This window comes from Saccopteryx bilineata, chromosome 1, assembly GCF_036850765.1.
Source record: "Saccopteryx bilineata isolate mSacBil1 chromosome 1, mSacBil1_pri_phased_curated, whole genome shotgun sequence".
Classification (NCBI taxonomy): domain Eukaryota; kingdom Metazoa; phylum Chordata; class Mammalia; order Chiroptera; family Emballonuridae; genus Saccopteryx; species Saccopteryx bilineata.
In genome coordinates this window covers 202,066,966-202,093,864 of record NC_089490.1, presented here as the reverse complement: position 1 = coordinate 202,093,864, position 26,899 = coordinate 202,066,966, and the positions used below count along the sequence as shown (strand labels likewise).

Sequence of the window (26,899 nt, the reverse complement as noted above, 5' to 3'; positions counted from 1 at the left end):
TCCTGCTTGTGTATTTTACAGCTGTCTACCAGCACTGGCTACATATGGCTGTTGGTGGCGGGTCTGAATTGAGCATTTAGGATGCAGAAAAGATTTTAAATATTACCTTAATATATTTATGTTGATTAAATGGTAATATTTCAGACATACTGGGCTAAGTGCAATCATTGAAATTAATGTCAGTTTCCGCTTCTTACGTTTTTGAGTGTGGCGGCTAGAGAGTTTAAATCTGAGTAGTTAGAGTCACTTCCCCGTTGGGCACCACACAATTATGTCCGATCTTGGAATCCGACCGAATTCCACCAACTTCATTTCCTGCTCCATGCTTGGTTTGGCGTGGAACCTGCTTTTTATCCCAGCCACCGTAGAAAACCCACCTTCCAGAAGAGATGACACTATCAAAAGACAACAGTGTGATTGCAGGCTGAAACTGGGAACAGCTGTTCTCCTGGGTTCCAGCAGGCATCAGGGGCTGCTGAGGTTTCCTCGAACATTTCAGATAGCCCTCAGCATCTCTCTGTGTCCACTGAGGCTCTCTGGTGTGCTTCGGCACACAGTGCAGGAATACAAATACACGCTGTCAGACACACTGAATCATTTTTTAGTTTGTATGCATCTCATATCTCAGTTGAATGATCAATTCTATAAAGTTATCAGAATGCATAATCTAAAGTCACCAAAGTCACCTTTCTCATTCCTCGGCCCCTTTACTTAGTCGTTAATTTAGTCATTCAGATTTTATCTAAAGTGTGCAAAGCAGTGAGCGCGGGGTGCTGGTGACAGAGTGAGGAACACAGACCAGATCTCTACCGCACGCCGTGTGTGTCCTAGTCAACAGAAATGGAGACACATCGGACAACTCCAAGGCATCAGATAAACGAGGTGACAGCACTCGTGATAGGTGCCGTGGAAAAAGCAATGCCACAGAGCAGCGATCTTCAACTGGGACCCGCCGGAGTTTTTAAAACACGCAGTCCCTGACTGTTGAGTCCGGGGCCCAGGCTCCTTTCTCTTAGATTGTCAATTAAAAACCGACAGCAGCCAACACAAATAGCCACCCAGTGTGAATGCATCAAAATTATGCCTAGTTGTTTTTTTTTTCTTTCTCTGATTAGAAAAAAAATTATATATGTATATATAATTATGTAAATATTATATAAATTATACATTATATACATATATATATATATATATATATTGTGTGTGTGTGTGTGTGTGCGCGCACGCGCCACAGAATTTTAGAAACCGGTGTGCTTATGCCATGAGATGAGAAAGGTTGAACATTGCTGCCCTGGAGCTTTGCTGGGCTAGCCGTGGGGATGGCACTGCAGGTCGGGCGACCAGAGAAGACTGCTCTGTGGTGACATCCAAACAGACATCCTTCAGGGAGACAGCCAACCTGGAAGGGAACCTGAACAGAGTGTTCCAGGGGAAGCAGCGGCCCAGACCCCGAGAGAAGAATGCAGAGAGGCCAGGTGCGGACAGCAGGGAGGGTACAGGGTGGCTGGGTGGGGCCAGCTGATGGGCGAGGCCGGTGCGCTTGCCGGAGCCAGGAGCCCAGAGCCCAGAGCCCAGAGCCCAGAGCCCAGAACCCGGAGCCGGGCAGCGAGACCGGATGCTGCCGTCCTCGGTTCCCCTACAGCCAGGCGGACACCACCTAGCACGACACCCTGCATGTCACAGGCGCCAGGAAATGTTTGTTGGATGAAGGTAGGTAGACCAACAATGGGAGTGGGACGTGGATACAACAAGCAGCTTAAAAAGCAAGAGGAGAAACTCTGGGACACAGGGAACGTCGTCTCTATTATTCAGGCCCAGAATATGCACTCAAATGGTGTCTCATTCTGTTGTGTTTTTGGCCTGACCTACTGAAAAGTCAGAATTATTTTCCCAGTTCTAAACTCCTCCTGCTTTAAGACTGGGTTTTCTCGTTGACCACAAATCGCTTCCCTCTTTGACCTTCGGTTTCTGCACCAGGCTTAGATTAAAGCTATGATTCTTGGCCATTCAGGCAGTGTGTGCTTCGGACCTCTCGTTTCTGCTCCATGAAAAGCTCTTCCCTTCTTCTCTAAGCTACTTCTTCCTACCAGCTTCCAAAATTACTTTTTGGTCGATTGGATCTTTTGTTTGTTTGTTTAGGAATAGACTTGTTCTATCAATGACCAGGTATTTTTTTATTTCCTCATTTGCAATTAATCATGGTTTACACATCGGAGGTTGTGGGTCTGGGAGCCTCCACCTGGGCACCAACTAAGACTGAGATCTCGTTGTGTGGGAACATTACCTTCATTTGAGGGTAGTGTCCAGATACACTCCCAGGCAGATCATTCCAGAGCTTATGAAACCAAGACAGACCAAATGAAGGTGCATGAATCACACAGTTTATTAGACAAATGGCAGCTGTACAGTGACAAACAGAGGAAAGGTGTCTGAGGAGACTGGCACACTTGGAACAGGGAGCAGCGGACAAAAGGCCATACTGCTCACATCCTAGGTTACGTGTGGTCACACGACCTGTCTTCCCTGCCCACAGTGTGGTTACAAGAACCAGGTGTGGTGGCCAGCACAGCCCCCCAAAGGTATTCATGCTCCGACCCCTAGAACCAGTGACTATGTTGCCTTTCAGGGAAAAAGGGATTTTGCAGATGTGATTGTGCCAAGGACCTCAAGGTAGGGAGATTACAGTATTCTGGGTTTTCTGGATAAGTTTCATCTCATTCCATGCATATTTAAACTGGAGAAACGTTTCCTGGCTGCAGTCAGAGAGAGGTGTGAGGACGGATATAGCATCAGAAAGACGTGGTGGTTTTTGCTGACTATGAGGATGAAGGATGGGACCACTAGCTAAGGAAGCTAGACAAGGCAAGGAAATGGACACCTTGGTATTTGCTCGGTGAAATTCACATCAGACTCTAACCTACAGTACTGTGAGATAACTTTGTGTTGTGCAAAGCCACTAAGTTTGTGGCAATTTGTTATGGAAGCAATAGAAACTGACACACGACGTGTGAAACAAAGGAGCTCGGCAGGTGAAGGGTGCCTTCTGCCAACACACACTTTTCTATCAGAGACACAAGACTAAGGGTGCTGGCCAGCATCTGGCCACAGCTGTAGCTCCACATACAGCGATTGATTTTATCGGCAGTCTGTAAGCAGAGCATAGACCATTGCTCCACCCTCTGCCTTACTGACTGACTTAGTTTCTGACCTTCCTTATAAGTTTTATCCATTCCATTTTTTCCTGATTTCTAGAGCGGAATAGAATACTCCCAAATGATGCAGCAAACATATGTTAAGGACCACACAAAAGGCAATGCCCGCCCCTTCCCCACAGGTGTGAATAAGTTGAATGTTCAGTTGTGTCCCTTCTGTTGACTGTGTTCCAGGATGACTTGACATCTTGCGACTTGTTTGGAGGTTCTAGCAGGGGAGCGCAGCTACTCGTATACCCTTGACCGAAGAACAGTCCTCTCCTCTAGCGGGGGAGGTCATCCTCTTCTACCGAGTGTGCAGCTTTGGGAGGGACGCACATGGAGCGGTGAGGGAGACACTCAACTAGCCAGCCAGATCAGTTGAATCAACCCTGGTGATCAATGGGGTGACCGATGTTGCAGCCAGATCTCCCTCACATTCCGACTTGACATCTTGAAGAGCCCCATCTCTGCCTCACACCCATGGTGGACCTCAGGAGGATGTCTTGTGAATTTCTGCTTCTCAATGGAAGGTGTCCATTTCCTACCCAGCACTCTTGGCTAGTCAATGTCAAAATAGAGGTGCTGGTTTTTTTCCACTGAGAATCTGTAAATTCTCTGTTTACAGTCTGAAAGAGGAGTAAACTATTTAGTAACGCCAATCCCTGGGTGAGGGCGTTGTGTGCAAGGACCAGCTCTAGCTGTGACATGTGTTATGCATATAATGAACACACAGATGGAAGAAATCCATTGGCACGCTTGGAGGGATCACATGCTGTGAAAATGGCCCGAGAAGTAAAAACAGTTTAAAAACAACATTTGACTTTTGTTTCAAGTTTTAAATATTAAAAGTAAACAACAGATCACTCTGTTTTCAAAGTAATAGGAGGCCAACGAGGCTATTGTCTGCTTCACCAGTTCAGAGAGACGGGTGGCTTCTGATACAAGGTGAAGTCAACACCATAGAGCGGGCTGCTTGGAGGACATCTTCATAAACACTGCTATTGAGGGAGTGGGCTTGTCTCCAGTTTTCCTCATTTTCAAGTTGTTGATGGTGGTTGGAGATGTTCAGAAGAATGAAGTTGTTTTTCTGGTGTGGAAAAACCAGTTAATGTTTTCTTGAATCCAAATACCTGTGGTCACCCAGGTGAGGCCAGGTCTTTTGTGTCAGGAATCCTCGGTTAGTGGGGGCCACGTGGTGTCAGTTGAATTTAGTTCATTAGCTCCATAATTTCATTTAGAGGTACTTTTACTTCTCAGGTTGCATTTGAAGAATGAGAAAGCATTGTTAATGATTAATTATCTTAACAAGTTTTTATTTCTTAATATAGACACCCATAGTATATCGGGCTCTCTTTAATTATATAGAAACCATTAAATGAACCAATTTTTGGAAAAAAATCAGCCTCCAGCCAGTAATTTTCTTAAAGAATTGACTAGTGGCCAATATAATAAAATTATTTTCCTTTGGGCTGGAAAAATTCTTTTAAACTACTAAATGTTGTAGGAAGAAAGCAGCTTTTAGGTAAATGGGATAATAATTAGCTGGATAAGTATTGGTTTGATTCAGATTTACTAGGATCAGCAAGTGGCCACTATTTGTTAGTCTGATCCAATGAAGGCTTAATGTTGACTTTTCTGTTCAGGTTGTTACCAGCTTGTAATTTTCTAGGAGCTCAACCTTTAGAGAATTAAAGAAAGGCCATTTTAGAAATTAGCCCATGAAGGTGTTAATGTTGTCTTCTGACCCACTTTGATATTGCCAGCATCTATTAAATAACTGAAGGCTTACACAGCAGGGAAGAGAGATCATTGTCAAAGAGATTTTATTTATTGCAACTGAGAACTACAAAAGATGATGAAAAGTCATAACAAACTTATTTAATAATGGTCATAATATAAAATCTGAAGGTGATTTTTACATGCCATTTGAACACTTGTCATTAAGAGATGGCGAGGGCACTAGAAGCAGGTTGAATTTTAACCCCCTGTAAAGTCAGCGATGCTGCGTGCACGTGCACACGCCCACCACTCCACAAAAAACACCATCACCATCTGTAACCACACCCAGGGCAAACCCCTCCACACTATGCACCAATGCACACCACTCTGCTTTGGGACAGTTGAAAGGTTTTCTTCAGGGTATGAGAGCCTTAGTAGTAGGCCTCAAATTTAGAATTCTGAAACCTAGAATTTACAGCTGGCTCTTTCATTAAAGAAACAAAAACAAAAACAAAAGAAATGTGTCATCTTGCCTAGAGCAATAGTAGCTGAAAGCACATCCAGTGGAATTCCACAGAAGGGGCCGCCCCTTGCCCTGGGACAGTGAGGGCCATTGCGCCCTTGGCATGGTTTTCCCCTCTCACCTCGGGGTGGGAGAAGGGAGAGGCGGTAGCCGGTGAGGGCTCTGCTTGTAGCTCAAGCTGTATGGACCAACTCGGTATCAGCCAAAATCATAGTCTCACTGCTGCTCATAATACACACAACGCCCAAGTCTTTTCCTCAATGAAGCACCTAGATTATTCTTCTTCCATTCCAAGTCATCTTCAATGATTCTTTCCAATGTACTGAATAGATTTAAATAATTACATTGACTTCTGGCATCGAAGGCTCTCTGTAATAAGAATGTCCCCCTAATTTTCAGTCATGATTGCCCTGAAGTGTACTGTCCAGTTTTTTAAGAATGTGAATGGAGGGAACTAGCAGAAATGACCAAAGAGGTGACATGCATGTCAGGTTACATGAAAACATATTTCCAGTCACGGTGTCAGTGAATTTGCATATGGTGTTATGTGTATTGATTCTAATAATGTGCAATGTCAATTTATCAGCTGTGTTGACATGAGACATATAATGCAAGGTGCTCTATTGTGATGGTGCATCATCACTGTTACCATGGTGGGACAGCCCCCAGGACACCCACTGTAGGGAAAGCAGGGAAATCAAGTCCTATTTCTTCCTGTATATTGCATGGCCCCTTGATGTCTTTACAATCTAACACTCGCAGGATGTCTTAACCTTGTGGAGGAGACAGTTAGAATCGACTCTGCACAGAGAGAAGATGTAGCTGGCCAGAGTTACATCTGCAGAAGTCTCACTTCTCCTGAAAGAGTCACCAGATCTCAGTGGGACCTGGCCCGGCTAAATAATGAGGCAGTCATTGGAACGTAACCTTCTTACTCTCTGGTATGGCCACTCTGTGCTCTCTGGCCTTGAGCAGTCCCTGAATTTCAGTTCCTGTCTTTGAAAAAGTAAAATAAAAGCAATGATTAAAAAGATATTAAAATAAAACTATTTGGATACTGAAAAGAATTTTGTTTTGTTTTGTTTTTAATAACAAATAGTCAAATCCAGAGAACAAGAAATATTGTGGGGTAAAGGAATTCATCCTGGCACATAGAAAGATAGATGTTGATCACTGAGCCCTCACCAAAAAGAAGGGTCTACAAATGATACTTTATGTAGATTCACCAATGCCTTGTACTTGTTTTTAATTCTAGTTCAACATTTTCATTGCTCGGGGGCAGTGGCATGAAAAGTTCAGTAATAACCAAGAGTTTAGAATGGAGGGTCATAAATGTGGAATTGCTACTCTTCAACTACAGATATTACTTCTCTCACTCTGAAAAGAGGTCAAAGACAGCCGTTGGATGCTGTCCCGCTGATGGGGACTTCCTGATAAGTAATGCTTGAAAGCAAACACTTCTTTTATAAAGATAAAAGGATAAACACTTTATTTTATAAAGATAAGTGAGAGGAGACAAACTTCTGTTTTGAGATACTAGGCATTTAGACACACATCATTTTCCATTGTTTTTCAACCAGGTAATCTTCCAGCCGAAAAGGAAGTATTTATTTAGCGTGGACTTCGTATATTTGGAGCCACAGCAGGTGCTGTGAAGGATACAGAGACAGTTAAGTTGTAACAAATACAATACAGCAAAAATGGCATCAAAACCCCAGTGGCCCAGAAAACAGCCTGCGGTAAGCTTACTTATGTGCTAATGTTGCCTTGAAGGAGGAATACAATTCCAAAGGGCTCGAGGAGAAGGAAAACAATGGGTGTGGACCTGGGAAGGAGGGAGAGTCATTGCAAAGGTTAGGTTACTACGCTGGCCCGAGAGTCGTGAGGAGAGACAGCACAGACGAGGTCGTCTCTGCAGAAGCAGTGTGGGACACCGTGCCCTGGAAGTGTCACAGGGAACCGTTGAACTGGGAGAATGTGTTTGCCCACCTCTCGCCCCGCCCCCTCTTTTCTCTCTTGAATTCCTGGTCTTTCTGGGTTCTGCGCTACTACTGCCTCTCTGCAGTGCCCAGAGCAGCAGCGGCCCCAGGAGTGCACAGGGCAGGATGTAGGTGCAGGAGAGAGTATGTGCTCCAAGTGTCCAGGGCCGAAGCAGACCGTGCTGCTGGAAGACAAGGAGATGCTGGGGTGAGGTGACCTGTCTTTCAGCTGCAGGGCAGAGGTCTGGAGGGGGGGGGGCGCAGAGAACCGTCCTCACTGGGGCGGAGCTGAGACTGAGCCCAGCGCAAAGACTGCTCTGCACCGCTGCACCATTGTTAAAAAGACAAACAAAACAGTCGCCTTTTGCTGTTCAGAGAACTGAGGAATCACTGGCTCTTTAGAAATTGGTTTTGAACCTTTATTTTCGGAAAGAGGAGGAAAGAAACATGGAAAGTATGCCTGCACGACGCCAAGACTAATTTTTTTTTTTTTAAATAAAGTGGGTATCAACACCAGATACACAAACGTTGTAGTGGAGTATAAGACATATTCCAAAGGAACCTAAGAAACTTGGAAAGGAGGAGTGAAGGGTCACCCATACTGAATACTAACAGGGGTTTAATCGTGTTTAAATAAAAGACTTGCACGAATGGTTAGCCAGATAAAATAATGTCGTGTCTCCTGTTTCATATTTCTGGTGTCAAGAAAAGATCCTGTTTTATGACACACGAGAAAGTACAAGGTCAACTGAAAATAAATTTCTACTTTTCAAGCCTGGGGGTGACCAGAAATAGCTAGTCTTGTTAAGCTTTCTGATTTATTTATATACTTCTCTGTATCATGGAAAGCATTTTGGTTATTTCTGTAAAGATAAAAAAGCATTCATTTAAAAAAAATATATGATCACTTCAAAGAACTGCATCTGAGGGCATTTGGAGAAAAGTGTCCAGAGACCCAGGTGATATTATAAGCCGACAATTAATAAAGAGGATCCTAAATCATAAAAATCAGCAGAACCACAAGGCCTGCTGTTTGGTTCCAGGGTCACCTTTTTCCTCCCAGAGCCTGTTGTATTTTATCCTGTAAGATCAAGGGGCTTTGTCAAGGGCAAACGTAGTGCTAGACATGGAAATGTGCAGCAGAATTCTTGTAGAAAGCCTTTTGTGTAGGTAAATAGGAAGTGACTCCCTCCTCAAGGAAAACCTGTAAAACTAGTTGCTCGCACCAGAAGGAGGGGAAAAGCTGTGATTTTGGTGAGTTCTGCTCCTCAGGAAGAGGCCCTGCAGGTTGGGGCAGGCGGAGTGTGCGTGGGCGGCAGCCTGGAGTCATCTGTCTTGGGTAATAGCGCAGTCCTGTCTCAGCAGCGAGTTTTGGGTAACAATTATTGATCTAATTATCTGTAGATTCAGCCTCTCAGGGAATTCTGTTGTTGTTGTTTTTTTCTGGACCTGTATAAATCTTCTTTACCAAATTGGAAACTGAAGGTCAGGAGTCCTTTACTTCTCTTCTCCCAAAACATTCACATGAGCAACACACACGGGGGTGCAGGGATGGAGCTGTGGGCCCCTCGGGGTGACAACACCTCTGTCCGCAGGTGCCTCGCTTTCCGCCCACCTGATTGAGCACATTCGTTGTACAAATCAGAGGATGTCTTCAAGACCGTGCAGCGTAATCGTGGCCACTTCTGAACATAAGAAATTCAGATGTCTCTGTGCTTTCAAATACGTACAGCAGAGCTGGAAGTAACCCCTGTACTTGGGAAGCAGGCTTGGTGAAGAGCCCTCCACAGAACTCAACGCATCCTAGACGGTGACGTCAGCCCTCCTCAGCCCATCGTCCTGTCTCTAGTCATCGGAATGACCAAGACCCTCTGGACAGGGCTTGCACCAAGAGTCTCAGTTCAAGTAGTTCTGTGTCCATAGAACTTTCAAAATCTTATGTAGCCAACCTGCCACAGTCTGGGTACTCTACAACTTCTAAAAACTCATTAGCATTACTAATATTTGTTTCTTTAGGACAAAAAAAATACTCAATAGTATTCACTTTCACTATACATATAACGCCCACAAGCCTGGACATTCAGCATCTGATTCATTACTATAAACACTGTTGAGCATTTTATTTAACCCCTTATTAGGCTCAGGCATGTAAAGAAAACGAAGCTCAAACAAACAAACAAACATAAAATAGGAGGCAGAAAACCTACAGGAAATAAAACAAAAATCAAAGAAGATAAGGCACAGTCATCTTTTAATGTAGGGGCAAAGAGGTCTGGTTACATGATCAGGTCTCAATGGCATGATTGTATTTTAAACAGTAGCCTCTGAGCCTGAGATATCAAGAAAACTGTCATCTTTTCTAGGTCTGTTCTAATTAAGAAGGCGTGTTACACGGTATGGACCTATGGAAAGTCCACCAAAGACTGTACGGGAGATCTGTGTACTTTTTTGTTTGTAAATTATAACTCAATCAACAGAAGGAGGTATACAAGGGTGAGTTACATTACATCCAGCATCATTAAAAATGTGGGACCATCTTCCCAATGGTAGAAAAACTGCAGAGCCAGAAAGGTTTGGGCCATGTGGTTTAATAGAGTCTCACAATGGCGGATGAGCACACAGTCAGGGGAAATCGCCTCTCAGGCAAACAAACGCAAAATGGCCCCTCACAGTGGCGGGCAGGCAATCCCACATCCGCGATCCCCAGTCTCTAATCTCTTGAGCACAAGCACCCATAGCCTTATATAGGCCTTGCACACGTGCCTCTACCATGTGCTCAGGCACTAAGCAAGCAAAGTGCTTGCAACCGGTGACTCCAGGAGCAAGCCTACCACAGCTGCCCCACCGACTCCTTTGGGTAACCCCTCACCTATCTGTGCACTCATTGAGAATATTTGTTACCTGGGTTGTGTGTGGCCTGACTCTCTGTGTTCCAATGGAGAGCCTGCATTAGAGTAATATTAAATGCCTCTCTTTATCTCGTCACACTGGGTGAATAACTTAGCTTTGTAAGCACGACCATTTAAGTACCTGCTCATTTACCCCGTGCTTTCTAAAATGTGGGCAATATCTGGTGGCCAAGGCCGGGCAGAGACTCTGCGGAGCTGGAAAGCATCTGGTCGTCCCGGTTTAGTGGAGGCTCACAGAGACAGGCGAGCTAATAAACAACAAAAGGAAAAGAGCTAATGAACAAAGAAAACTGCTGTTCGGAGTGAAAGGCAGGGCAGCAGGGAAAACCGCCGCTCACGGTGGCAGAGAGTGTTTCAGGAAGACTGTCCACCTAGGGAAAGCACCCACAGCCTCACACAAACCACACATACCTGGCCTGCCCCGCACCCATGCACCAATCAGGTGAAGTGCTCGCAGCTGGTAAACCTGCAAGCAAGCCTGACACAGCCATTTTCCCCACAATACATATAATTCTCACATAGTAGTAGTAGTATATTCTTCAGTCTCATGCAAGAGAGTAATATTGTAATTATAAAATAATTCTGCATCATGTCTTGCTTTAGGGACTTTCTAGAATGCTGGACCAGGCCAGAGCAATTTTCCAGACTAACCACAGCTCTAGAACAAATATTCTGGACTCCGAGGTGCTGGCTACAGCCGGAACCCCAGACTTGGGGGCTGCTGATCTCTACTTGAACATTATGAAACAAAATAGACAAATTGGTTTTGCCGTCAGAAAGCCTATGCTTAGATATATGGCGACCAAAGATGTGAATTTGTGCAGTTTGGAGAAGGCAGAGAGATAATGTCAACTTCAATTCCTGTTTTTTCCAAACACAGAGACTAGGTCAAATGTCAAGAGTGGAAATTAAAGAAAAATGGAAAACAGATGTTAGGAAGCTCACTATAGAAATGGAAACACAAGCTGCACCAAATATTATTAAAGAAAAAAAGACCATTGCTTAAAATTAAAAAAAAATTTTTTTTCTTTAAAAAACCCCAGAAAGTGAGGAGCTTATGAAAGTTCTGTTTTCATAATGATAGATTTAAGATAGTTTGACTTTTTATATATCACTAAAGTGATTTCATTCCATATATTCTCATCCTTAAATCTACAGACATAATTTGGGAATAAAAGATGCTCTTAAAATCTTCCCGTGATAAACTCCATCTAAAAAAGGTTGGTGCCTAGAAAACAGTGTATTCTCAACAACTGAAAATATAGAAACTTCCCAGTCCCTGCTTATGAAATTTTAACAAAAAGACACTTTTCTTTCAATTGATAGTAGTTATTACTTTTCAAAATACCATGCATGTTCAAGTGATCATTTCATTAGGACCCTTGAGTAGGTTTAATAGAAGTTTTGCACATTTGCTAGGGTGAGAAATAGATAACTTAGGCAGAAATTTATTTTAGATGATAAAATATGTCCTAATGGCTCTCGAGTGGATTGTTGACATTATTTTTGTATTTAAAAAAGGATCTATGTGTTTTGACATGTTTGACTTTTATATATTAGAGTCAGCTGAAATAAAGGAAGATCTTGGAAGATCAACAGAAATACACAAATGTACGTGTTAATGTCTTACAATGTGAGAAGCAACCATACACATTAAATGCCCTGCATTTAAAAACACACACACAAAATTAAGAGACATGATTAAAGATACATATCCCTCAGCATATCTTTTGACCCAAAAGCCCCTACTAACTTATTTTCTATGTCTTTATCTGTTTATTTCATTTAGTGTTGACTCGCTGGCTTACACCTGAAACGCTGACGACCGGGAGTTGGCGCCGATCCACCCACAGTAGGTATGTAATTAAGAGGGTGTTGGCCCTGGCCGGTTGGCTCAGCGGTAGAGCATCGGCCTGGCGTGCCGGGGACCCAGGTTCGATTCCCGGCCAGGGCACACAGGAGAAGCGCCCATTTGCTTCTCCACCCCGCCCCCCTCCTTCCTCTCTGTCTCTCTCTTCCCCTCCCGCAGCCGGGGCTCCATTGGAGCAAAGATGGCCCGGGCGCTGGGGATGGCTCCTTGGCCTCTGCCTCAGGTGCTGGAGTGGCTCTGGTCGCAGCAGAGCGACGCCCCGGAGGGGCAGATCATCGCCCCTGGTAGGCGTGCCGGGTGGATCCCGGTCGGGCACGTGCGGGAGTCTGTCTGACTGTCTCTCCCTGTTTCCAGCTTCAGAAAAATACAAAAAAAAAAAAAAAAAAAAAAAAAGAGGGTGTAATTAAGGGTCATTGTGGGACGCACTTACAGTAGAGATGCAATTATGAAGAAAGAAGAGTCATCTTAGTAACCAAGACACAAATGCCAACGTAGACTAGGACACACAGAAACTGAAACGAGTTCCTTTGTAGGAGGGCCTTCCACAGTCACACTGGTCCTATGCTCCAAGGGTGATGACCGCAGTGGAGAAGGGAAGGAACTGGAAACCTCCCCTCCAGATTCATCAGCCTCCAGCCAATCGTTTTCCTTTGTCCTCTCCTGCTCTCATCCGACCCTGCCAAACAAAACCATGGCATGTCGTTTTTATATGCATTCTTATTTTCTGATGAGAAGACACATGAACGTGATGGGTTTGACCGTAGTCCATTGTGTTTATTAGACTCTGATTAAATGTTAATAGCCTGAAGTCAAGTATCAAACACAAGGATCTAGAGCTAAAGATCAAAGCAAGCAAATACTGACTGATTATCCACGGTTCTGTCGGTCCTGTTTCTTTAGAGCTTTTAACATTATCAACAGTGAACACTTACCATGCTTATTAAATGCCAGGCATTGTTCTAAGTGCTATATATATGTATGTGTGTATATATGTGAGTGTGTGTATATATATATATATGTATATGTGTGTGTGTGTGTGTATATATATATATATATACTCATTTCATTCTCATGACAACCACATGTGGCACCTATTATTATCATCTCCATTTCAAATTTGAGAAAAACCTAGGCACAGAGAAGTTAAGTAATTTACCAAAGGTCACACAGCTAGTACGTGGCAGAGCTGGATGGGACTGTGGAATCTGTGTTTTTAACCACCACACCACTGTCAGTGCCTCTTGTGAGTTGCCAGAAAAATCACCTCATGATCATTTATTGCGAGAAAAAGTAAAAATTGTTGGGTTGGACGTGTGAGTTGTTCACGCTGTACAGATAGTAATGGAGAGTTCCCCCCAGCTCTGTGAGTCTGTTTTATGTACTGAACATATAGCATGCATCATGCCACATACCACGGCACACACTAGCTAAGATCAGCATGGAAAGTCACCTCCATCCTGTCTGTTGTGTGAAAAACCCAGAGAGAGCCTCCCCATGAACAAGATAAACAGATTCTTAATAAAGCAAGAAAAGATTAAGTTAGAAGGCTAATTAAAAAGGAGGAAGCTGATCTCATGTCCATTAAATTTCTAATTTGGTCACTTGGAAAACATCCAAAGGGTTAATATATGTATTTCACTGGAAAGTAATAAAAATTCAGGACTGGCAGGAAATTAGGTCAGGGTGAAAAGAAGGGACAAGACACAAAATAAGAAATAAAGAAGACTTTCCAGAAATAATTATCTTCCTCTCATGCCATATGGAGTCTTCGTATAGAGGAAAAGGTTAACCTGAGATCCGACTGGCCCTGAATATCAGTAATCTTTATTACTAAGACACAACAACTTTATTTCATAATCATTTTCTTCCGGCCAAGCAGCTGTGGTTACTCAAGGCAAATTAACTAGAACCTGATGGATTTCAGCCCCTGTTCAGCAATGCCAGCCAAATGCTATAATTACACAGGATGCGGGCTGAGATAATGTTGACCTTGTATTTAGAGATAGTCCTAGATTAGCTGCATGGTGGATATGTAGGTCAAGCTTTTCAATCCCTGGTGCTCTCCCTGTGAAGAGAGGAGAGAGCAAAGGAGAAAAAAAAACAACAACACAAAACAACCAGCCAACCAAACAAATAACCTTCTCATCATGTTAGCTGTCCTGAAGGAAGGTATCTAATAAAGACTAAACTTCAAGAGACAGGAGTAGATTCGATGGTGCAGACCCTCATAGCCTCGTGGAGGATGTGCCCGGCTGCGGGGAGTGTGCTCTCTGTCCTTTCGGAGCCCGGGTTCTGTTCCACAGAGAGAGCCCGTGGGAGCCTTCGCATCTGACAGTCTGACAGCACACTGGTGCTATGAGATGGACAGACACCAAGCTAGAGAAACAGTCCTTGTCATGCTTTCTCCTTTCCAAGGAAATGGATGTGCGAAGTAAGAGCAGCGTTTGTTTCCCCCGGGAACTCAGATGGGAAGCACGTTCCTGGATGTTGCTCCACCAAACAGAGAGCCTGAGAGGGAATGGTTTCCTATTCTAAACATGTTAATGACCCAGAAGTAAAACAGTTTGGGTCCTTGTGTTACAGAATAAATGCTTAAGTTCCGATATCATGAGCCAAGACCTCGGAGAGTTGCCTGTTGGAAATCGAGCGAAGAGGAGGGACCCAGTTGTGTTTGTTAATAGTTCATGAATAATTCCCTGAGTCATGCAGTTATTATTAACCAGGCTGAAATGCCTTACCTGTAGGTCCCTGTAACCATATTAAACCATGCAGAAGTTCTCTTGTTTTAATAATCTTTATTAAAAGGAACCCTCGTACACTGTTGGTAGGATTGTGAATTAGCGCATCCACCAAGGAGAACAGGATGGAGGTTTCTCAAAAGGTTAAAAATGGGGCTTCCCTGTGATCCAGCAGTTCCACTGCTGGGCATTTATCCAAAAAAAAAAAAAAACCCACCAAAAACAAAAAACAAAACAACTGAAACCAAAAACACTAATTCGAAAAGATATAATATATGCAGCCCTATGATCATTGCAGCATTGCTAGTTATAACTAAGATATGGGAGCAACTTAGGAGTTCATCAATATTGAATGGATAACGATGTGGTATACCTACACAATGGAATATTATTAAGCAGTAAAAAAAAAAATTAAAATCTTGCTGTTGCAACAACACAGGTGGATACAGAAGGTATTTTTGCTAAGTGAACTACGTCAGACAGAGAAAGACATACACCATGTGATCTCACTTATATGTGAACTCTAAAACAAAATAAAGTAATAAAACAGAAACAGACCCATCGCTATAGCTAACAAGCTGATGGTTGCCAAAGAAGTGAGGGTAGGGTAAGAGAGATTAAAAAAAAGAAAATAGTAATTAAAACTAAAGCAAAAGCTGTAGGGATAGAAAAGTTCTGTTGAGATTGATGTTGTTACTCACAGATCATACAATACTGAAAAGTATACTTTAAAAACACTTGATAAGGAATCTTAATAAATTAATAGGTGAATTGTCTTAAATAGCTACAGAAGAAGACCATAAGCTAACCCCTATCACATGTTCTTTGTCCAAAAGAGAGATGAATAAAAAAAGATTCAGAGAGATGATGATGAGGCCATTTCTCCAGTGGGCACTCCTTGAGATCACAGAGGCTTATCTGTCTTTGATCACTAACACCAAAGAGACAGGAGCATGGTAGGCATTTACTAAACATTTGTTGAACGCACAGGCGCAGAGTAAATAGGAAAACATGGCACTCTACAGGAAGAGCTTACTATCTAGTACAGCTGTTCACTTTTCATTCTTTCAAAATATCAAAGAAGCAGGAGTGTAATTTCTACTATGAAAAGCCAACGGTAGGCTCAGTAAGCGGCCACTGAAAGATGGCATAGCTCCTCTGACGAGGGTGTCAGAGCTCCTCTTCCTTGTTCTTCATTTGCTCTTCATAGAGAGAGGACAGGTCCTCTTAGCTCTCTAGAAGAGTGTGAATGGCTTCCTCTACCCCACCAAAGATATGGGATGCTGATCTCTCAGTGAAAGAAAGCCACTGTAAGATTTTGAACAGGAAAGTGGTTATTTTAGATATTTTAGAAGAATCCTGTTAAGCTGCTGTATAAAGAAAATGGAATAAAATTAAAAGCAGGAAGCCTATTTAAGAAGGGTTTTATTTGTTTCTCTTTTGCTGTTTGCAATGGTCTAGCTGGCTGCTGAGTTAGAGTCAGTGAAAACTGAGATTAAGAAGGAAAATGATGGATATGAAGGATGCTTAACCTACAGCATAGATGGGGACTCTGTGGCTGGATGAAGGTGGGGTGAAGAAGAGATTTAGGGAGTAAGTCCAGCTTTGAACAGATTTGGTTTTGTTGGCTGGTTCAAGTGAAAAAACAAATCCAGAATGCAACAGATATTACATCAATGAATCTTGGGAGAGTGTTCTGAGACTAATAATATTAGAGAATTAGGCTTCAGCCCTGGCCAGTTGGCTCAGTGGTAGAGTGTCGGTCCTACATGTAGATGTCCCAGGTTTTATTACTGGTCAGGGCACACAGAAGTGCCCATCTGCTTTTCCACCCCTTCTCCTCTCGCTTCTATCTCTCTCTCTCCTCACCCCCTCCTGTAGCCACGGCTTGACTTGGAGCAAGTTGGCCTTGGGCACTAAGGATGGCTCCATGGCATCTGTCTCAGGCACTAAGAAGAGCTTGGTTGCTGAGCAATGGAGCAACACTGAAGATGGGCAGAGCATTGCCTCCCTAATGGGCTTGCTGGGTATATCCTGATTGGACCATATATGGGAGTCTGTCTCTGCCTCCTCTCACTAAAATAAAATAAAATAGAGAGAGAGAGAGACAGAGAGAGAGAGAGAGAATTAGGCTTCTTTAACAGATGAATAGTACCTGAACCGTGGGACTATGCAGGGCAAGATAGTGCCTTGATCAAGATGGCCAGGAACATTAACCCTTTGAGGAATGCTGGCAGAGCAGACGTAGGACAGCCTAGAGAGGTGTAAGGTTCAGCAAGGGGAAAGAGTGCTAGGCAGCCAAGAGAGAAGAGACTTTTTTTTTGGAAGTAGGATATATTCGTGATTGTCAGAGGCCACCAAAAGGTTGTGTTGAACAAGGACTGATAAACTTCTGGTGGTTTGCTTGATTCATCCATTATTGACGACCCATCTCAATGATCTGATCAAGCTGAGGTGGTGACAGACGCTCTATTCCAGAGAGTGGTTTGGCTAACTGGTCCATAAACGGACGTATAAAGAACACATGTGTATGTCAGCCTCATAGGGTTCTCTGCTTGTCTATTGGGTTTACAATGTTGCCTCATTACCTTTTGAAAAACATGATATTCTGAACAGATTCTCATACTGGACTTCATATTAAGAAGGAAATATTTGAATTGTGGACCTACAATAGGGTTTATTTCATGGATCTGTCTTTTTTTTTTCCTTCACATCGACATGCATTGATTACCTGGAACTGAGTGAGATTTTCAATGGTCCCAGGTGTCATGGCGTCCGAGTGGCCCACCGTGCTCACTGCATCCAGGAACAGGTGAGAAGACCATTATCGGCCACACTCTGCCTCATGGTTTGCTGGAACAGCCATCACCAGAAAGAGCTCCAAAATGTGAGCTACAGACATTACCTTTCCTGAACAGGAAACCATGACACAAAGGATGTTATCAGAGTGGAAGTTTCCAACTGCCTGTAAAATTCTTTGGGGAAAGATACAGGGAGAAATAAAAGAAGAAAAAAAAATTGTTACCATCTAAGATGTTTATAACACTGGTCTAAGAAGTTAAGGCAACCTTAAAAACAAAATAAAGACATAACAATCCTTAATATATATGCACCAAACCAAGGAGCACCAAAATATATAAGACAGCTACTTATTGACCTTAAAACAAAAACTGACAAAAAATACAATCATACTTGGAGACCTCAATACACCGCTGATGGCTCTAGATCGGTCATCCAAACAGAGAATTAATAAAGATATAGTGGCCTTAAACGAAATACTAGAACACCTGGATATGATAGACATCTACAGGACACTTCATCCCAAAGCGACAGAGTATACATTTTTCTCTAGTGTACATGGAACATTCTCAAGAATTGACCATATGTTGGGCCACAAAGACAATATCAGCAAATTTAGAAAAATTGAAATTGTACCAAGCATATTCTCTGATCATAAAGCCTTGAAACTAGAATTCAACTGTAAAAAAGAGGGGGGAAAAACCCACAAAATTGTGAAAACTAAACAACATACTTCTAAAAAATGAATGGGTCAAAGAAGAAATAAGCGCAGAGATCAAAAGATATATACAGACAAATGAAAATGAAAATATGACATATCAGAATCTCTGGGATGCAGCAAAAGCAGTAATAAGAGGAAAGTTCATATACTTCAGACCTATATGAACAAACAAGAGAGAGCCGAAGTAAACCACTTAACTTCACACCTTAAGGAACTAGAAAAAGAAGAACAAAGACAACCCAAAACCAGCCAAAGAAAGGAGATAATAAAAATCAGAGCAGAAATAAATGAAATAGAGAACAGAAAAACTATAGAAAAAATCAATAAAACAAGGAGCTGTTTCTTTGAAAAGATCAACAAAACTGACAAACCCTTGGCAAGACTCACCAAGGAAAAAAGGCACGGGACTCAAATAAATAAAATCCAAAATGATAGAGGAGAGATCACCACAGACATCATAGATATACAAAGAATTATTGTAGAATACTACGAAAAATTATATGCCACCAAATACAACAATCTAGAAGAAATGGATAAATTCCTAGAACAATACAACCTTCCTAGACCGAGTCATGAAGAAGCAGAAAGCCTAAACAGACCAATCAGCAGGGAGGAAATAGAAAAAACTATTAAAAATCTCCCCAAAAATAAAATTCCAGGCCCAGATGGTTATACTAGTGAATTCTATCAAACATTCAAAGAAGACTTGGTTCCTATTCTACTCAAAGTCTTCCAAAAAATTGAAGAAGAAGCAATACTTCCAAACACATTTTATGAGGCCAACACAATCCTCATACCAAAACCTGGCAAGGAAGGCACAAAGAAAGAAAACTACAGACCAATATCTCTAATGAATACAGATGCTAAAATACTAAACAAAATACTGGCAAACCGAATACAACAACATATTAAAAAAATAATACATCATGATCAAGTGGGATTCATCCCAGAATCTCAAGGATGGTTCAACATACGTAAAACGGTTAACGTAATACACCATATCAACAAAACAAAGAACAAAAACCACATGATCTTATCAATAGACGCAGAAAAGGCTTTCAATAAAATACAACACAATTTTATGTTTAAGACTCTCAACAAAATGGGTATAGAAGAAAAATATCTCAACATGATAAAGGCCATATATGATAAACCATCAGCTAACATCATATTCAATGGCACTAAACTGAAGGCTTTCCACCTTAAATCAGGAACAAGACAGGGTTGTCCACTCTCTCCACTCTTATTTAACGTGGTGCTAGAAGTTCTGGCCAGAGCAATCAGACAAGACAAAGAAATAAAAGGCATCCATATCGGAAAAGAAGAAGTAAAGGTATCACTTTTTGCTGATGATATGATCCTATACATCAAAAACCCGAAGGACTCCACAAAAAGATTACTAGAAACAATAAACCAATACAGCAAGGTCGCAGGATACAAAATTAACATACAGAAGTCCATAGCCTTTCTATATGCCAACAATGAAATATTAGAAAACAAACTCAAAAAAAATAATCCCCTTCACGATTGCAACAAAAAAAAATAAAATACCTAGGAATAAACATAACAAAGAATGTAAAGGACCTATATAACGAAAACTACAAGGCATTGCTAAGAGAAATAGAAAAAGACACAATGAGATGGAAAAATATTCCTGTTCTTGGATAGGAAGAATAAATATAATTAAAATGGCCATATTACCCAAAGTAATATATAAATTTAATGCAATTCCCATCAAAATTTCTATGACATTTTTTAAAGAAATGGAACAAAAAATCATCAGATTTATATGGAACTATAAAAAACCCCGAATAGCCAAAGCAATCCTAAGGAAAAAGAATGAAGTTGGGGGCATTACAATACCTGACTTTAAACTATATTATAGGGCCACAATAATCAAAATAGCATGGTATTGGCAGAAAAATAGACACTCAGACCAATGGAACAGAATAGAAAGCCCAGAAATAAAACTACATATATATGGTCAAATAATCTTTGATAAAGGGGCCAACAACACACAATGGAGAAAAGAAAGCCTCTTCAACAAATGGTGTTTGTCGGGAGCCGACCCACAACTGCTGGCTGACAAGGTCACAGCAGGAGAAGACCCACAACTGCTGGCTGACAAGGTCACAGCAGAAGAAGATCAAAAACTGCTGATTGACAAAGTCACAGCAGAGAAGACCAATGGCTGCGGGTTGACGAAGTCACCCAAAGGAGAGACACAACGATACTTCCCCCTTTGACTTTTTGAATTAATCTGGCCTTATATCCCCCCTTTCCTGGGTGTGTGCTATTATTTATGGCACAGGGATAATAGTACCGTGCTTTCCCTTTAGATTCGTAGTGATTTCTTTGGAAATGAGACAGAGGGTGTGAGTTCCACAGAAAAGCCTGTAAGCCCCTTGAACTGGGCTCATAGACATAAGAGGCTGGCTATGATATCCCTCGTAAAGGGTTAAGTCTATAGGAGAATTCCTTCTTAATCATGTTAGAAAGAATAGATTGTGACTTGTGAATGGGTAGGAGGCAGTGGCTGTGCACAGAGCACCTCTCGGCCTTCACTTAATTCAACATTTTTCCTCCCTAGCCTTTTCATGTGATAGAGTAGAGAAACATTCCTTTCTTCTTGCTTATTTGATCTGCAGATAGTGGTACATTCTGAGAAGATTAGAGTTAGAACTTAACTAGTGTTTAAATATAATAAATAAGTAATATTTGACTAGACAATAGTATCTTAGGTAAGGTATAGTAGAATGGCCCATTGTGTGGCCTAGGATGATAGCACAGTCAGCAAGAAAAGAATGTTTTACTAAGAGAATTGTCTTTTGACTAAAGGCAATTGCTAGGCTTTCTCAATGAGATGTTCTCATGAGATTTATATGCTTCCCAAAATTCTTTAATAATGAGAGGAATGTAGGGGAATCCATAGAAGTAATAACAGTTAATGTCTTATGTTGCTACTAGGCTATCTTGCAAGTACACTCTGTATATCTTTGGGTAAAAGCTACTGGTTAATGTTCTGTCAATTTCTTTATAGGCAAGCCTTTTAGAATCTTGTGAGAAAAAGTAGGACACTGCTTAAACTCAAAGCCATTTACCTGAGCAAGCGGTGGTCCATTGTTAGTCCTTAATGATTTCGTCGTCTGCTAATCTCTCTCTGCCCCTTGACTCACAACAGCAGTAAAGTTAGTTAACTATTAGTACTAATACTTTAAAAGCTTTTATCGATGTTGTTATTGCTATTCAAGTTATTTTGTATTTTGAATGACTTGCTACCTGGTTTGTGATTTATAGATATAAATTAACTGTTATCTGGAAACATGTAAACATAGTGAAACAAAAGCAATAATTAACACCATGTAATTGTAACTCAGTGTGTGTATAAAAAGGAACCTATACTAGCATAAAAAAAGGAAGAGAGATGCCTGGCAGTAAATGCTAACCAGAGAATAAAGAGAAAGAAAAGAATTCGGCTCTCTCACTCGATTTCGCCGATGCGTCTCCTCCTGTGGGACCCCTGGATCCACCCCGGGGCTGGACCCCGGCAGGTGTTGGGAAAACTGGAAAGCCACATGCAAAAGAATGAAACTCAACTACAGCCTGTCCCCGTGTACTAAAATTAATTCAAAATGGATCAAAGACCTAAATATAAGACCTGAAACAATAAAGTACATAGAAGAAGACATAGGTACTAAAATCATGGACCTGGGTTTTAAAGAGCATTTTATGAACTTGACTCCAATGGCAAGAGAAGTGAAGACAAAGATAAATGAATGGGACTACATCAGAATAAAAAGTTTTTGCTCAGCAAGAGAAACTGATATCAAAATAAACAGACAGCCAACTAAATGAGAAATGATATTTTCAAACAACAGCTCAGATAAGGGCCTAATATCCAAAATTTACAAAGAACTCATAAAACTCAACAACAAACAAACAAACAATCCAATAAAAAAAATGGGAAGAGGACATGAACAGACACTTCTCCCAGGAAGAATACAAATGGCCAACAGATATATGAAAAGATGCTCAGCTTCATTAGTCATTAGAGAAATGCAAATCAAAACTACAATGAGATACCACCTCACCCCTGTTAGATTAGCTATTATCAACAAGACAGGCAATAACAAATGTTGGAGAGGCTGCGGAGAAAAGGGAACTCTCATCCACTGTTGGTGGGACTGTAAAGTAGTACAACCATTATGGAGGAAAGTATGGTGGTTCCTCAAAAAACTGAAAATAGAACTACCTTATGACCCAGCAATCCCTCTACTGGGTATATACCCTAAAACCTCAGAAACATTGATATGTAAAGACACATGTAGCCTCATGTTCATTGCAGCACTGTTCACAGTGGCCAAGACATGGAAACACCAAAAAGCCCTTCAATAGAAGACTGGATAAAGAAGATGTGGCACATATACACTATGGAATACTACTCAGCCATAAGAAATGATGACATCAGATCATTTACAGCAAAATGGTGGGATCTTGATAACATTATACGGAGTGAAATAAGTAAATCAGAAAAAAACAAGAACTACATGATTTCATACATTGGTGGAACATAAAAATGAGACTAAGAGACATGGACAAGAGTTTGGTGGTTACCAGGGGTCAGGGGAGGGAGGACGCAGGAGGGAGGGAGGGGGAGAGTTAGGGGGAGGGGGAGGGGCACAGAGAAACCTAGATAGAGGGTGACGGAGGACAATCTGACTCTGGGCGAGGGGTATGCAACATAATTTAATGACAAGATAACCTAGACATGTTTTCTTTGAATATATGTACCCTGATTTATTAATGTCATCCCATTAACATTAATAAAAATAATAAAAAATAAAAATAATAAAAAAGATTAACTAAAGAATATTTACTCTATACTTTCTAGAATTATTTGGTTGGAAGATCCTATTGATGGCCTGATAAGGAGAATAGAAATATCTACAGATTAAGTGTGTTTGAAATAAATACTGATATTTCTCAGATTAATAAGTACTGCACAGTTTTAATATTTTGGGTTTTGTTGGTTGGGGAAAGAAAAGAACTATTTAAATTTCCATAAAATTAGGTTTTGTTAAAAGTGCTGTAATTTAATGATCTTGTCTTGTGCAGACTGATCTTCATGAAAAATGATGTGGCTGCCATGTGGGATGTCTCTCTGGCGGATCCGCAACTCAATTCCGACCATCTTTAAGAGCTCGCCAAGACTGGCCAAAAGTTGTATTGTTTTTCACTGCAGCTTTGACTTGTGCTTCTTCTCAGTGTGATCTGGTAGGAAATGCTTGGAGCCATTTTAATGCAAACAATCCCTATTTTTCTTTTCTGACCCTATGATCTTTTCTTGACAATAAATCTCTTCAATGACAAGCTTATTTTGAGTTGGTCTCAAATATTTTCCCCATTGCCTTGGTCTTCAGTTGGAAACCTGCCCGAATGGCCCTTTGGGATAACACGCTTCTAACTACATTACAAGCACAATCCTTTTTGGAAATAGATTCTGATACCTAGAGTTTGGATTTCCTATTAAGAAGTTGGGTTTTGCTGTTAAGTTATACATTTGCGATGAGTAGACACCATTTTATTTCGCAGACAATCCTCAAAGCAGAGCTGCAACAGGACAGACATCCATTTCTCAATCATAGAAATGAAATCTGGCACAAGCACTTAGGGTGAGTCATCGTGGGCTCTGTATGGGGACAGGAACCAGGGCTCCTCTGGTCATGCTGCTGCACTGCCCTCAGCCTTCTGCCTCTTGTTTCTGCCTCCAGTTTTAGGAGGGTTGGTCTTGCTGCCACCGTCTCATCAGCCCCCTGTCACCAAGAATTAAGACAGGCTGAAGACAGGCACCTCTCCCCCACGTGTCCGGAAAATTACACACAACATGTTCATTTTCATTCCATTGGCTAAAACTTAACCCATAACTAGCTGCACTAGAGTCTGGGAAATGTCGTCTTTGCTCCTGGTGACCACAAACCCACCCAAACCCTGGATTCTGTAACTAAGAAGAAAGGCGGGACCGGATCATGCAGAACAGTCATCTTTGCCACAGTTTTCTCCTCCTTATTTGGTCTGTCACACGAGTCCTCCATTAAGCTGTTTATGATCCTACTATGCCACCAAAGCAATTTTTTTTTATATATTCACCATCCTTTTCTTTCAGCTGTTAGAAAAACAATATCTACGCTCTTGTCTTCATATGTTTATATTTCTGTTCATGATGTTTTTCTCATTTACTAAATAGTATTTCTTAAGGACAAGGGTCTCCTGTATCCCAAACCTAGTGCCCAGTTATAAACCCTGATGAAATTCAGGAAAGCAGTGACTAAAAATCAGAGATGCAGAAATAAGAGATAAACATAAATATTATGGAGGATTATATTTTTTTCCCTATAATATAGGTTCTTTTAGAAATACCATAACATTGATCGTATCTTCTGGAAAGTAGCGCTGCTCTGCTGAACAAGTCTCTTCACAGCAGACGGAGGCACTCTCCTCTCTCAGCGGCTCTGTGGTTGTCCCCTCATCCGTGAAGTTAGGACAGGTTGTGCAGCCTGGAAGGTGAGACCAAGGGATAATGCACTTGAAATCCTGAGCCAGAATAGAGCCTTAAGCTATCATGTGATTAAGAAGCCAAGCTAGGCCCTTGACTGAGTGGCTCAGTGGATAGAATGTCATTCTGGTGTGCTGAGGTTGCGAGTTTGATCCCCAGCCAGGGTACACACAAGAAGCAACCAGTAAGTGCACAACTAAATAGGACAATGAGTTGATGTTTCTTTCTTTCTCTCTTCCCTCTTCCTCCCCTTCTCTCTCCTCGCTCTCTCAAATCAATGGAAAAATGAAGAAGAACAAGAAGAAGAAAAGGAGGAGAAGGAAGAAGAGGAAGAGGAAGAGGAAGAAGAAGAGGAAGAAGAAGAAGAAGCCAAGCCACATGGAGAGGCCAGCTGTAGGCTCTCTGGTTGGCAGCCTAGGTCCTCCAGTCCGTCACATGTCCCCAGCCTCTATTCCTCATGGCCACCAGCCTTTGCTCGTCTCAGCTGAGGCTCAGACATTATGGTGCAGAGTGGAGCCCTCAGTGCTGCTGGCCTTCCAAAGCCTTGACCCTCAGAATCCATGAACATTATAAAATGATCGTCTTACATGGTGAAGTTAGGGCGGCTTGTCAGAGAGCTAGAGGAACCATGGCTTTGAGTCTTGCATTTTCATTCACTGGTAATGAAACAAATCAAACCTTAAGCAAACCTCCTGCTAATAAAGAAACAAAATGATTTTTTAAAGACTTAAATTTTTTTAAAAATTTTATTGTTATTGATTTGAGAGAGAGAAAGGAAGGGAGAGAAAGAGAGAGAGAAAGACAGAGAGAGAGAAACATCGATTTGTGGTTCCACTTATTTATACATTCATTGGTTGGTTCTTGTTTGTGCCTTGACCGGGCATTAAATCCATAACCTTGGCATATCTGAACAACACTCTAACCAACTGAGCTAACCAGCCAGGGCCCAAATGATTTTTTTATATTCATAAGTGGATGTATCAATATATAAAGTCATCAAACTAGACAAAGCAACAGACTAAGGCTGATGAGAGAGACACAGGAATCAGTGCTCATGTTTAGTAAATGTTCCAATGAGGAGCAAAGAGGGACCCACTGAACGGGGTGGTCAGAGCAAATCTGAAGCGAGTCAGCCCCTGGGAGGGGGTCTAACAAAAAGAGGAGGCTTAGCGTCCAGGTTTCCTTCTAGTCTGTAATACAGAAAACAAGATCTGTTAGTGCGTTTCCATCTGGTAGTGTCTTCTTTTCTAACTCCAACTCTCTTGCACTTGCTTCCAAATATTTCCTAGTCATTTTTCTAATGAGGGCAGACCTGACTTGACTTGGGTAGGAACCTAGTCTAGCTTGAGTCATTGTTGTAGACTCTGGTGCCTAGCATGGTGTCTGAAGGCTACGTGGGATTCAGTAAACACTGGATAAATGAATTAATATACTACTGAAATTTACATCCTGAAACTTAATCCTAGAAGAAGAACACAATTCTCTATTTTTTTAAGTATGGATTATGACTCCTTTTATCATTAACCATTTCTCACAATCAACTCCTCATTGTGTATCTTCAACAGTCTCTATAAATATTAAGTAAATTTAAATATGACTCATTTACTTTGGTGTCCTTTTGGCCCTGGCCAGGTGGCTCAATGGATAAAGCGTCATCAAGGCACACTGAGGTCATGGATTCAACCCTGGTTAGGTCATGTATGAGAAACAATCCAATGAATAAACAATGAAATGGAACAACTAAGTGAAACAACAAGTTGATGTTTTTTTCTCTCTTTCTCCCCCCTTTCTCCCTTTTTCTCTGTTTCTTTCTCATCAATGGGATTTTTAATTAATTAATTTATTTTTATTTTTATTTTTCTGAAGCTGGAAACAGGGAGAGATAGTCAGACAG

At 41.6% G+C, this 26,899-nt stretch overlaps 1 long non-coding RNA gene across 1 annotated transcript; it reads left to right on the top strand.

Annotated features, from left to right (window-relative positions):
- The first annotated feature begins 7,023 nt into the window (after positions 1–7,023).
- Positions 7,024–9,598, top strand: LOC136320279 (uncharacterized). Its single transcript, XR_010728288.1, has 2 exons — positions 7,024–7,175; positions 9,011–9,598. It is a non-coding gene; the product is annotated as an uncharacterized lncRNA (long non-coding RNA).
- The last annotated feature ends 17,301 nt before the right edge of the window (positions 9,599–26,899 follow it).